Here is a 14,958-nt window from a genome sequence, read left to right on the forward strand (position 1 = left end):
TCCCATGGATGCTGTGTTCTTGGCTTTACAGGAACTTTGCATTCTTCCGGTATAGAGATGGGCTCTTTAGGGGGTGAGAGGGGGGTAAAGTTAGCACTGAACCTATCTGCCAGGATGTTGGCAATATCAGTTAGGTCTGTATATTTAGTGCCATTGTGCTGTAACTCAGAGCAGTTCTGAGTGTTGCCATTGAGATTTTTGACATAGCTATAGAATGCTTTGTGGTTGTCTTTACAATCAGTGGTGATTTTGTTTTCGTAACTAGCTTTGGAGGATTTTATCAGGGATTGCAGCTTCTTACTGAGGCTGACCAGAGAGCTCCTCCACTCATGGGATTTTACTCTCTTTTGCAACAGTTTCTTCCTTCTGTTGTACAGTTTGTTTATGGCAGGGGACCACCAGATTGGCTTCCTTTTTTTGGAGGATAGCGTCTTGGTTCTGTTTGGGATAGCACGATCCATGCACTCATGTAAGTGCTTATAAAGTGCAATTGTGTAGGATTCAGTAGTCGTAACTGTATTGTCCATCTGCATGGGTGTTATGAAGTTCACCACTTCTGTCTTAAGAAGCATGAAGTTGGCTTTGGAGAAATTTTTTACCATGGTTTCCTTAATTGGGGGGGGGGGGGGCAGGATGTGGATATCTAGGGTAATTAGCTTATGGTTGGATCGGACCAATGAGCCGTTGACTTCAGGTGTGGAACACTGGTCACTCATGTTGGTAATGACTAGATCTAGGATATTGTTGCCGCTGGTGGGGGTGTGGATAAGTTGATCTAGGGCATTGGAGTTTATGAATTCCAGAAAGCGTTGAGCGAAGGGGTTGGTACATGAGTAGTTTTCCCAGTTAATGGTGGGGTAGTTGAAATCACCCATTATTAGGGTGTTTGGTTGAACCCTAATATTTTTCAGTACATCAAGAAAAGAGGAGTGGGAATCCTGGGACATGGTGGGTGATCTGTAGCAAGCTACAGTTTGGATTGCAGTTTTGCCCAGAGTTAGTTGCACTTGGATAACCTCAGCTGCATTATGCTGTGCAACTAGCCTGGAGGTGTGGATATCCTTAATGAATATGGACACACCTCTGCCTTTGGTGTTCCGGTCCAGGTTACATGGCCGAAAAGTGTGGTATGAGTTATAGCCTGGTAATGCAGGGGTGCTATCTGGAGCCATGAACCAGGTCTCAGTCACTGCACAGATATCAATGTTCTCCATTTTATGGAGTGCCTTGAGTGAGTGCATTTTGAGATTTAGACTTCTAGCATTGAGTAGCATCACCCTCAGTTTTTGCTTGCCTGTTCCTGTCACAGTGGTGAATTTGTCATTTAAACCTTGCCTAAAAAAGGCACTATAGGGGTGGCAAGAACCTTAGCCAGTATCTGGAATCCCAGGGGTGACAGGTGCAGGCCATCTCTGGCAAAGCATTGTGGTCTGTCGACCATGTCATCCCAGGCAGACAGATACTGGATCCCTTTAGAATGGCACCAGAAGCTTAGCCAATTGTTGAAGTCAATCATTTTGTTCTTATACTGCGGCATCATTCTGGATGATGGCAGAATGCTACTCAGGGCTAGGGTCATACCTCCCTGGGCTACAAGATTGAAAACTCTTCCATGTCTCTTTTCATGTAGTCCAGGGAGGTATGTCTCAGGTCGTTCACACCAACATGGACAATGACAGAGTCATATTTGTACTTGTTGTGGAGTGACCTGAGTGCGTGGGTTATTTGATGGATCCTGGCACCCGACAGGCAGCTGACAGTAACCTTCTCCTTGTTTAGCCTGGTGAGTGGGACATTAGTGCACCTGACTATAGAGTCACCTATGACTAATGTGTTGGGTACGTTGTTTTTCCTTATTGGCTGTGGTTGAGTGGCACACTGAATCTGCGGGCTATGTGTCATTTGGGTTGTGTTGGGGGATGGAGGTTGCTTGCATTTCTGCTTTGGAGGTCTCTGTTGCTTAGACAGATTATTATTGAGAGCCTCCGCGAATGTTTTTGTGTTACTATGTGTGGATTTTGATGGTGTAGATTTAGTGAGACTATGTGATGAGTGTGGTGCGGTGCAAGTGTTTACCTTCTCCTCTTGACTGTCAAGTTCAGTCTTGATTGGAGAGAGCTTTACCTCCAGTTTGGCTAGATAAGTGCATCTCTCACAGGTTGTAGTGTTGGATGGTAGGAGGAGAGGGTTGTCTGTGTACATGAGGCAATTTCTACATTGCCCCAAGATACCCAGATTCATCAGATAGACAGGAGAGAACATGGGAGCTGATCCTTGGACATGCCTGAATAAAAAACTATTTTTCTCTAGATAAGTGATGAAAGTGAGTACAAGAGCTGTTTTTCTCTAAGCAAGTGAGGAAAGTAAGTACCAAAACTGTTTTCCTCTAGGTAATGAGGGAGGTTGAGTGCTGTAGTAATTAATAGGTTATTTAGTGCTTACAAGTTCTGAACAAGTGCTGATCACGAATAAGCAAATTCAAGTGCTAAAACTAAGAATCTGTATCTGGACTGAACTAGTTACAGGAAAGGGAGGAAAGTGCAAATGCGGGCTTTTAAATCAGAAAGTGGAGAGAGATGGAAAAACTGCCCAAATGGTCAATAACTACAATTTCTGGGTCAGAACCACTCCTTATGTGGTAGATAGGTTACCTAGTGCTTACCACTCCCACTGATGAGCTAGAAGGCTTCCCTCCAACACAGAAAGCTTACATACAGTCCTGGATACAGCAAATCTGAATCTGGACTACACTAGTTACAGGAAAGGTATTTTCTTTTTTTTTTTGTTTTTTTATATATATATATATATATATATATATATATATATATATATATATATATATATATATATATACAGAAAAGTAGCTAAAACAGCAGTAAAAACAATTCAAATGCAGTGCAAGCTAGCACACTTGAGTATGTAGCAATGTTAGACCAAACAGTTTAAAAAATGCAGTTAAATTAAAAATGACTAAAAACAAATGCAGAAGGAGTCTATTAGGTAGAATGAGGTAAAGAGATGGGACTGGGGGGAGTGTCCCAGATCAAATCTACAGTGGGGGTGGGCAACTGCAAAAGCCTCCAAATTTAAACAACAAGACAGGAATAGGGAGGGTGGGTATGGCAAAACCAACACTTCAGCAGAGATCTGAAAAACTATACATTGAAGCAAAAATAACAGTGCACAACTCTGAAGTCAGCCAGCAATTATATAAAATTAGTCAAAGAAAAATATACTCAGCTCTGTATATCTCCAGATAGTTTGAAGAGCACTCTGTCAGGACACAGGAAGGCTCCAGCAATTATGTGCTTACTGTCTAGAACCCTTAAGTACTACTCAGTATCTAATCACAGATTTATTTTATTTTTTTTAGCTTTAGTGGGAACTGATCCACTGAAAATAATTTATATTAATACTGGATCCTTACTGCCTTCTTTAATGCATGCTTGATATTGCTCTTAGAATACAAAATATTGTGTGTCCCTTTGGGGGCTGGGTTCTTCCCAATGTACTAGGAGAGGGGAAGGTATAGTTGAAGGACTGTTACTGCTGATATGGAAAATATTTAGGCTTCACAAGTTGGAATTAGCTTCAATCCTGCTGCAAATGAACCCAGATAGAGATAATTTGAACTTTTAATGGACAGAGCATGCAAGTTCTTCATTTGGTGTGCAGATTTAACTTTTCTGATGCATATAAATGTGGCACTATTTACCCCTGAACCCACAATTCTCACTCATGGGATTGGCAAATACTCGTTAATTGGTTATTAATATTTCAGCCTGTAAGAATCTCCTCCCTAGATATCATGTAAAATATTCTTTGTGACCACTATCATATTTATATCTCTTAATGGTGTAAAAGACGTATCTTCTGTACTGGTTAGCTTTAGAAACTTCTCTAGTGCCCCTGTTAAAAAAAATCTTGCTAACTAGCCTAATTTAAAATACTTTCCTTTAATAATATAACCATTGAAGTCAATTCTTATTGATGATGGTGTATGATAAAAAAATCACCAGAAACTCTGGATGCTTTGTAGAGCCAAAAAGTTTCTCACCAGCACAACTAAAACTACACTTGCCACTACTTACCTCCTCCCCTCACCACTTTATGGTGCTCCCATCCTTACTAACCTCCAGGCATCACAAAACTGAAAACCTGAACAATGCTGTAATAAATTGGCAAAATTAGCAGCAAATACCCGTTTCAGAACCCAGCACTGGACAGCACTAAAAAGCCTAATTTTTTTTTTATTTATTTAACATTTGTTGACTGGGAAAGTCCGGCTTGGAATGAAGCCAATTATTTAGCAGAGGCCTGGGGAGAAATGTTCCAGAAGCATGTCTTTGAAACGTGGGAGGAAACCCACATAAATGCAGGGAGGAAATGCATACTCTGCACAGAAGGCACTCCAGCTGAGAATCAAACCGGAGAACCTCTTGCTGTGAGGTGACAATGCTACCACTGCACCAATGCGCCGGTGATTAGAACTACCCCCATCAACTAATATATGCACAGTTTCTTACCACCTATAAAATTATCCAGCATCCATCTGCTTGTCCAGCACTAAATACAATTGTTCACAACTACGTTCTACTCAGTCATTATGATCCAGTGACTAAAAACCTCTCTCTGTCCACAAATCTATCAAATCTGCTGGGCATGGTCTGTACTCATACCATGTTGCTAAGGCCTGAAACACCTTACCTGTACCCATCAGGTCACTACTCTCCCTCCAGTCCTTTAATTCCATTCTGAAAGACTTCCTAGCCAAAATCTCTAAGTTCTTGCTTAGCCTCAGAATAAACTATATCCCTAAGTGTAAGTACCTGTTCATACCTTATATCTCCTTACTCTTCCTTCTTTACTCACTTCCTAACTTAAATCAACTTCTCTCCCCTGACCCTATCTAAATATTCCATAATCCTGTTGTTTTTCTCTTACTGCATATTGCAATTACTGTTTGTATTATACTAACTTACCTTTAAATTCTCCAAATATTACATCATTGTCATTTAACTTATATCTAGTTTTAACCAATGTTGTCACATTATGTCTAAGTTGGTATAATCATTTAACTGTTGGTGATTTTGCATTATTTTTAAAGATTGTAAAACTATAGTTCTTAAAATGTTTTTGTTAATACTTTGGAGCTTTTCACCCTGGGCCTCCTCTGAAAATAGGCACCTAACTAGTTGGACTTTCCAGCTAATCAAATGTCAATAAATAGATAAAATAAATAAATTTGATACTAACTAAATTATTCCCTATCAGGAACTGAATCTGATGGATCTTCTGTAAACTGCCAAAGTAAAATAATGAGTTAATATTCATCTGTTTTTTTCTGAAGCCTTCAATAATCAAAAGGTTTCTAAGTGGGGGTCTACATGGAGAGATATAGCCTACTCTGACACAAATAGAAACGTCTACACATTCTTCAAAGCAAGTATAACCTACCTGAATGCCTTATCCTTCAGAGTAGGTTATATTTTGTGTTAACATCTAAAATTTGCTAAAATGAATATGAAGAATCATAACTTATTCAGAACTGAACAATGAACAACCAAAATATAAAGTTTTAATAATGCAAGGCTAACAAAACTTGGACACCTGACCTAAAAATAAAAAAGTGTTATGTGAGTTACACCCCCACAGTAAAATATAGTAATTATGAGGTCACCACAATTTTAGGCAGCTGAATGTTTGTTAATGGGGTTGAATTCTGATGTCAGTTCTATTCAGAATTCTGTATTTCAACTGGTGTTGATGAGATGCCATGATTTGTTTTACCTTATTCAGTTAGGTGACAAAATACCTGTTCCACTTTACTCCCTAACACTCTTTGCCACTGAGCTTTCTGTACAGTGTTCGTCACTGATCTGCAAAACAAATGGTCATCCTCTAGAGAAGCAATAGGTAGGGGCTTGTAGTCACAGCTGTCTCTGTAGCACTCAACAAACCTGAAATACAGAGGCAGGATATGCCACCTGATTAAAATGATACATTTGTTACAAGTGAAAGAATCATACTTAATTCTTAGGAACACCTCAGAAATATGAAAGATGGTAGAACTCTACAATATTTTAGATGAAGGCATACCAAAATACTTGAAAATCCAGTACACCTCTGCAAGTAGGCAATTCAAATAGCTGGCGCATAAGTGCTGAAGAGATCCTAACTGGCAGTGTGTGCTGCCATTCAGTATGTCAAACTGCATTACTGACCTTTTTAAAGGAAGTTCAGTACTGACATCTGTAGCCCCTTCTACTAAAACCAAATTCTACCCACAACACTTTCTGGAGGAAAACATCAATATATGTTCTCAAAAAATATCTGATAAGTATAGACACTTGTGCCCTTACTATGTAAACTTGTGTGACGTCCCTCCTTTGGGCCAGTGATCAAGGAGCCTAAATCCTCACCACTGACACAGGTGGGAAATGTTCACTGTGAGAAAAATACACACACAGTATTTTCAGATCCAGTCCTCTGCCCCAAGTACAATTTCCCTTAAGAGCACACAGAGAATGCACACTCCAGTCATGGGGCTGGGCTTTCTCTCCAGGCCCCAAATAAGACTTCACACTGACCACAACAGAGCTGAGTCCTTAGCCAGGTGTTCCAAGCCAAGTCCTCCACCACACTCTCTGTGAAATAAGTGATCACAGTGTCCCTGTTCAAAGTAACTGTCACAGTGATTCTATTTGAGATTTGATTTTCAAACACACACACACACACACACACACACACACACACACACACACACACACACACACACACACACACACACACACACACACACACACACACACACACACCTGGGAAAGTCTGGCCCAGCTTACCCACTCTGGCACCTCCACCCAGACTATAAGGTAAATTTGCTGTCTCCAGAACACCTGAAGCCAGCTATTTTAAGGCTCTTACCAGGGTAACCCAATTATACTTAGTAAAATTAATACTTATATAAATGGTAGTATTTAACCAAGCAGCAATGTGGAGCCATAGTGGCACTAAATGAATGCAAGTACTCTCAAAAGTTAAATATTTTCTAAAAGACCAGCCACAATGAAAGGTTTAGATATATTTAATAATAAATAATAAAAAACATGAAAATACTGAATATCTCTTTAGAATAAACACCAGAGTTTCAATCATAGGAAATATAAAACACAGCACAGATGGAAAGACTCAAAGAAAAGAAAACACCATTTAGCTAATCTCACTATATATTTTTTAACAAGGCAAGATGAAAGTGGATGTCAGGTCCAAAAACAAAGTGCAGTAGAGAGTCGATTATCCAAACTAATTGGGACCTAGGGTAGTTTGGATAATCAAATTGTTTGGATAATCAAACATATAATTGAACTGCGTAAAAAACTTCTAAAATCTTGTTTTTTTCTGCAAGCAGGAATATACTTTTCAACCATTCAGCGATTCCAATGGACAATAAAGAATATTTTTCACACATGAGCTGGCTACAAGCTCAAAAACATGCTCAGGCAAATACATATAATTAAAACACTCAAAACTAAAATAAAATAATAAAATAACCATGGCAAAGCATCACTACTAAAGCCACTTTAATAGCTTAGTCTCTTATGGATTGTACTGGTTATTAAAGTGGCTTTAGTGGTGACGCTTTGCCATCGTTATTTTATTATTTTATTTTAGTTTTGAATGTTTTACTTATCATTTTCCTGGTTCAAATACATATAATGTTTACATTTTCAGACTTGATGATTTTTCCCACCCGAAAACTTTGGAAGGCTGGTTCTGATAATTGACTGTTCTGATAATCAATGTTTGGATAATCAAGTCTCTACTGTGTACACCTCACATCTCTTGCTGGTATTCAAATACAATTTCAGTGCTGGCTACAGAATGACATCACATCTGGTCACCTGACTCTGTTGTTCCGACACTACCCTCTCACTAGAAACTGAGCCACCAGGATCTTGCACTGATGTCTCACAATACACACACAGAACTTTAGATAAGGTTTTATTACAGCATCTGGAAACTGTAAAACAATTCCAACACTTCTACCTTTTCTGCAGAAAGAGCAGGATCCCAGCCCTGGCTTTTCACAGACGTTGTGTCTCTGGCTGCATTCAGACCTGTGAGATAAAATATTTATGGCCCAAACCAAGTCATTTAATTTCATGCTATTTTTTTTTCTTAAGGTTAGCTGGGCTGAGCTGAACCCTTCTCTTCCACTATCCTCTGTTAAAATATATACATGTCATCAGTTACAACAACACAGTCTGACATATATGTATAGTTCTTTTCTGTCCACTAGGGCCCACTGTTGATACATTTTTAACACAATCAACTTTGTAAATAGATTTTTAGTGCAAGCATCTGCACAAATCAGTTTGATATTCAAATGACACATAATTATTTACAAAACTCCAGCTAGCTATGCTGGCATATGTTACACATGCACTGCCCTACTCCCCCTGGCACAGGTGGTACTACCTCACATCATCACAACTTGATATCTTCATCATGATGGCATTCCTTCAAGGATTCCAAAAAGACATTTATCTCTGCTCTGGTATATCAAATCTGGAAATGTGTATTAGGCTTTGTTCCTATCCATATTTACAAACTCATAATTAATAAATTATAAGGCCTTTTTATGATCAAGAACTGTATCCAGTTCAACAAATTAGATTACATTCCACTCTCTCTCTGAAATTTATATATTTACAAAGACAGGAAATGGCAGAAAAAGAACAAAGATACTAGCAGATATATCTTGTTCTGTCCCATTTATTATGATGTTTATTATCATACTTGGGACGTTCTTCCTCTGTCAGACTGACTTAACAGGATTTTTAGCCACTAACATTTGATTCTCTACCATATCCAGGTGCTTCATTTATCTCTGGCTGGTGTCTGCTGCAACATATCCCATTGTTACTTCTTGGATTGACATCTCTCTCGCTCTCTTTTCAGACAGAAGAGTAGTGGATGTGTACAGCTTGCTTACTGTGACTGGCTCTTATCATAAAGTTGCAGGGTTATGTAAGTGTATGTGAGTATGCATTTGAGGTATTTGTGAGAAGAACAGCCTGGGTTTTTAGTGATGTTCCTTTCAGTACTCCTGCTTGCATACTACTTGCCTGCATCACTTTTTTGACTTTTGGCTTTGACCAGGAGTAGGTACCAGACAAGTCTCCACCATGTCCCACTTCTATACCACCTAAGAGAAAAAAAAAAAGGCACAGCCTTGCCATTTCCTGTCCCATACATCAGCTGCATCAATTGTGTTATTAACCGAACCTTGGTCATCTGCTCCATAGTCAGGGCTTCATTCTTGTATGCTACACAGATGATCTGTCCTGTGCCAATGAAACTATGCAGTCTTCTTTTTTTTTTTAGATTTATGTTTTATATGTCTGAAGTCTGAACCCAAATGAAGAATTAGTCTTACAGGTCATGACTTGGTTAATGTCTTAACGCTCATCATGGATTTTTATTCAGTGAGGTGGTTAATATTTTTCGCATAGCATTTACTGTTATTCAGTTTGAAGCTTAATATCGTTCACACAGCTTGTACTGTTATTCAGTGTACTCGTTTTTATTATTTAATCATGAAGTGCTGTGCACATAAATTATAAGTCATGGGGATTGAAATTGATATATTAACTGCATGCATAAAACACTAAAACACACGGAGAAGGATTCCCTAATAGAGTTCTGCTGCTGTCTATGTTAGGATGCTTTACAAAACTTAAAACAAACAGTCTGAGAATGTAACAAAACAGATTCCTAAAATGTTCTACATTTTTTTTTTGAGAATTTCAAACACACACACAAAATTATTTGGTAGTCCTATAATTCAGATTTGAGGCTGAACCCAAATAGCATTTCAGCAATTTGTTCATTATTTCTTAAAGCAACAAAAATAAAATCATTTTTGCAGAATGTCCCTTTAAAAGATTTCTACCATCTTTACACTAGCATATTTAGAGAATTTGCTCTCAATATCAACAGCATTTTAATTAATTAATTAATTAATTAATTAATTAACTTACTTATTACTTTTGATTGCTATGACAGTTTGACTGGGTTGACAGTATCTCTTTTCAGTGGAGCACCATATAAGACAACAGTGTTTATATGTATTAGGAACTACATAGATGCTTAGCAGTAAAATTATACATCTTAATATACAGATGTCTAATATAACATTACACAAGTTACAGTCATGTACAAAAATATAAGATTCTGTCATATAAAGTTAATGGAAGAAGAAGGAAAAAAATCATACAATACAGTTTGGATAGCAGTTATGTATATGCTTATAACCAGAGTAAGGATAGGAGTGAGTGAAGAAAAATGTATGAGAAAGTATAGATGGTGTAGGTTTGAAGTGCAGTTTACTGTGTTTTTGAAAGGTTAGAGCATGTGTAGTGGTAGCAGTAGCACTGAGAAGAGAATATTAGTGATATGAAATTTGACAGATAAAAGAATTTTAATCTAGATGTAAAATGTACTAGTCATAGCACAGGTGAAAAAGAAAGTTCATGAAACCAGCAGAGGAAACATTAGACATTGTCCTGGTGGGAGCTGGTGTGGAGTGGTTTTACGGTGTGAGAGATCAAAAGGGGTGATAATGGACAGTTAGTTATTCTAGTGGGGAGCATGGACACGACCACTTACTCACCAAGTGCTTCCGAAGTCTAGATTTGAAGGAGCTGAGGTCCACAATTGTTCTGATGGTTGGGGGGATTTCATTTCATTTTTGGCAATGGCATTAGCATATAAAGCATCTCCTGCGAAGCTGTGAGACTTGGCCACAAGTATAATAGGCAAATAAAATGACAAACTACATCAGCATTTAGAATTCTCATTCTTCATTTGAATATTGACTTGAGGACTAGCGGTATCCTACATAATATGTGACTCATGCTTAAATGTTTGGCTTTTTTCACATGCATGGAGAATTAGAGCAAAACATTGGTGGATGGATTCCAAAACATGTAACACTTGGAGTAGCAAATACCTCTCAACTACTATAATATAGGCATATGATTTTGGACCTCTGAGTAAGCATTGCTCTTCCTAGATTTACTGAAGCTCACTATAAAGTCAGAGCTATTTCTAAGGACATGCCTTATTAAATAAATAAAGTAAACATATACAAGGATTCCCGATCAATAACTGTATATGGTCTTCTATATAAAGACTTTCTATTGCGAAATATAAGAATGCACTCCTCTTTTTGAACCTCTGCTATGATTTGTGAAGGCAAGTGCTATTATTTTTAAAGGTCAGAGGCAGAGAGGTATGGACTACTAAGATGAATAGTACACCCAAGTATATGGAAAGAGCTCTGCAATTCCTCATGCTACATAAGGTAATGAGGAATGAATATTACACCCAAGTATATGAAAAAAGCTCTGCAATTCCTCATGCTACATAAGGTAATGAGGAATGAATATTACACCTAAGTATATGAAAAGAGCTCTGCAATTCCTCATGCTACATAAGGTAATGAGGAATGAATATTACACCTAAGTATATGAAAAGAGCTCTGCAATTCCTCATGCTACATAAGGTAATGAGGAATGAATATTACACCTAAGTATATGAAAAGAGCTCTGCAATTCCTCATGCTACATAAGGTAATGAGGAATGAATATTACACCTAAGTATATGAAAAGAGCTCTGCAATTCCTCATGCTACATAAGGTAATGAGGAATGAATATTACACCCAAGTATATGAAAAGAGCTCTGCAATTCCTCATGCTACATAAGGTAATGAGGAATCCCAGAGCCTTGCCTCCAATTCCAAAATGACATTCAGATTTGCAATGCAGATGGACTTGAAATTTCACTTTGGGAATGAATGCCATTGTAAAACACCTAAGTAACATATGTCTCTCTTATGTAAAATCTCTAAATAACATGTCCTATTTGAAGGCTCCTTGGAAGCTGCGCTCCTGTGCACAAGGAAAACAGTAAACAAAGTGGCATTTTGACTCCATTTTGCATCAAATAAATAGGAAAGTACATTTATTCTACTGCACTTTATTTAAACCAGTTTTGAGTGGTTTCTGTCATTTATTCTTTATTTTTCTGTGTTTTCTCTGAATCTGAAGTTACAGGTATTAATTGAAGTCATTTTATACGTGGCATTGCATTAGACGTGGTTTCTGTGCTCCTAAGTGAATTAATCAGCCTTGCTGCATTACTTTGCTGTTTTTTAGTAACTTTTCAAAGTTACAACAAGCAGCCAGTTCTGGCCAGGTGTGTGAATCATCTAGAGTTTGTGGTGGCTATTCTAGTGACAAGGGGATAATTGCTGCACCTCTGGGGAAGATAAATGGTACTGGTTTGAGCTTTAGCTGTTTCTCATTGTTTCTTTCATTTTTTTTCCTCCTTAGCTTATGTTGTATAGAGCTGCACTCCACAGATGCAGACACTTTCAGTTGTAACATTTCTTAATATAACCAACTCACCCAAATCCCATTGGTAAATAGGCTGTTATTATATACAGGTACAGTAAGCTGCGCTTAACTGCATGATGCAGAGCAGTAAATGGCTGTTGTTATATACAGGTACAGTAAGCTGCGCTTAACTGCATGATGCACAGCGGTAAATGACTGTTGTTATATACAGGTACAGTAAGCTACGCTTAACTGCATGATGCACAGCAGTAAATGACTGTTGTTATATACAGGTACAGTAAGCTGCGCTTAACTGCATGATGCACAGCAGTAAATGGCTGTTGTTATATACAGGTACAGTAAGCTGTGCTTAACTGAATGATGCACAGCAGTAAATGACTGTTGTTATATACAGGTACAGTAAGCTGAGCTTAACTGCATGATGCACAACAGTAAATGAATGTTGTTATATACAGGTACAGTAAGCTGCGCTTAACTGCATGATGCACAGCGGTAAATGACTGTTGTTATATACAGGTACAGTAAGCTACGCTTAACTGCATGATGCACAGCAGTAAATGACTGTTGTTATATACAGGTACAGTAAGCTGCGCCTAACAGCATGATGCACAGCAGTAAATGGATGTTGTTATATGCAGGTACAGTAAGCTGTGCTTAACTGCATGATGCTCAGCAGTAAATGGCTGTTGTTATATACAGGTACAGTAAGCTGCGCTTAACTGCACGATGCATAGCAGTAAATGGCTGTTGTTATATACAGGTACAGTAAGCTGTGCTTAACTGCATGATGTGCAGAACCAATTACCTAACACATTAATTGCTCATTCAAGTAACAGGCTGTGCTTGAAAATGCTATATTGTGATCAGTGTAGTACCCTGATAAACAAATTTAAATAAACATAATAAATGAGCGCATAACCCATAGTGGCACTACATTTTACAACTTAGCCTACAGCCTCTACAACAATGGGTTGATGAAACATAGGGAGATGAAGATTGTAATTTTTGTGCAGAATTCTTGTGCTAAGGGGATTGGGGGTTGGGGTTGTGTGGTAGAGGGACTATTTTTGAAACAATTTTATTTTAGCATTGTTCAGAATTCTTGTGCTAAGAAATTGGAGGGGAGGCTTGTCTGTGATAATGTCTGGATTAGTCTTTCAGTAAGTCCTGGATCAGAGTATTCATTCATTCATTCATTCATTCATTCATTCATTCATTCATTTCTTCATTTCTTCATTCATGCTTTGTCCAGAACTGTGCTAAAGGTTGGAAGTGGAGGGATAGGGGCTGTAAGTATGTTTCACAATATGCATATATTGTTTAAATGCAAACTTTGTTCTATAAATGTTTCTAAATTTATAATAGCAACATTTAAAACTATCCCTGATGTTACGCCTTTATTCTGCAGTTATTTTTGGTTTTGTATAGAATTGTTGTGCTCAGAGGTTAGGAAGGGAGTAGGGACTGTGAGAATGTTGCACAATGTTCAGATTTTTGCCTGGTAGTTTTGGTTTGCTCTTCATAGAAAATATGGGTTCACACAATGCATGCTGCTGCAAAATCTGTTATTCTGGCATCTTAGTTCATAAACCTAGTGTTTTAATCCCTGATGTTACACATTTGTTGCATTTTTTACATTTTTTAAATTTTTTTTTTTTACTTCATCCAGAATTGTGCTGTGAGGCTGGTAATGGGGAAGGTATGGTCTTTTGAGTATTGTGGAGTGTTTGCTTGATATTTCTGGTATGTCCCTCAAAACAGTTTGTTTTGTAGCAAAACTGTGAAGTAAAGTAATACCAAATTATAGGAAAACCGATTTGGCCACTCTTATAACTTTATGAAAGCATTTTCTAAAAGTTTTCCATCATGTTTAGTATTTGTCTTATGCCTTCTCACTTTGTCCAAAATTCTTTTGCTGAAATGTTGGGGGAAGGGGCTGAGGATGTTGCAGAATCTACAGGCATCATTGTAATGTATCATTGTAATGTATGCTAATGCAAAACTCATTCTATTAAAAGTTTAGAATAATGTTTGAAACAAAAATGTTGCTACGTCCTTGTTCTGCAATTATTTTTGGCTTTATCCAGAGTTGTTATGATGCGACTTTTGGAAGTGGGGGCTATGAGAATTCTCCAGAATGTAATGGTGTTGCTTTACTTCATACTAATGCAAACCCTGCTGTTCTAGTGTCTAAGTTTAAAATAGCAATGTTTAAAACTATCTCGGGTGTTATGTCTTTGTTCTGCAGTTTTTTGGCTGTGTCTTGAATTGTTGTCTTGAGATGTTAGGAACACGGTAGGGGCTGCAAGAATGTTGCACAATGTTCAGATGTTTGCCTGACATTTTTTGTCTGTTCCTCACAAAATGTGGGTTCACGTAATGCATGCTACTGCAAAATCTATTACTGTAGCATCTTTATTTGTTCATAAGCCCAGATCTGTCTTTTAAATCACTAGTGTTATGCCTTTGTCCTGTTTTTTATTTGTCTTGTTTGCTTTGTACAGAATGCTGAAAAGTTGGTTGATGGGGATAGTG

Source organism: Protopterus annectens, chromosome 8.part0, assembly GCF_019279795.1.
Source record: "Protopterus annectens isolate FY-2018-M chromosome 8.part0, PAN1.0, whole genome shotgun sequence".
In the NCBI taxonomy this organism is placed as follows: Eukaryota; Metazoa; Chordata; order Ceratodontiformes; family Protopteridae; genus Protopterus; species Protopterus annectens.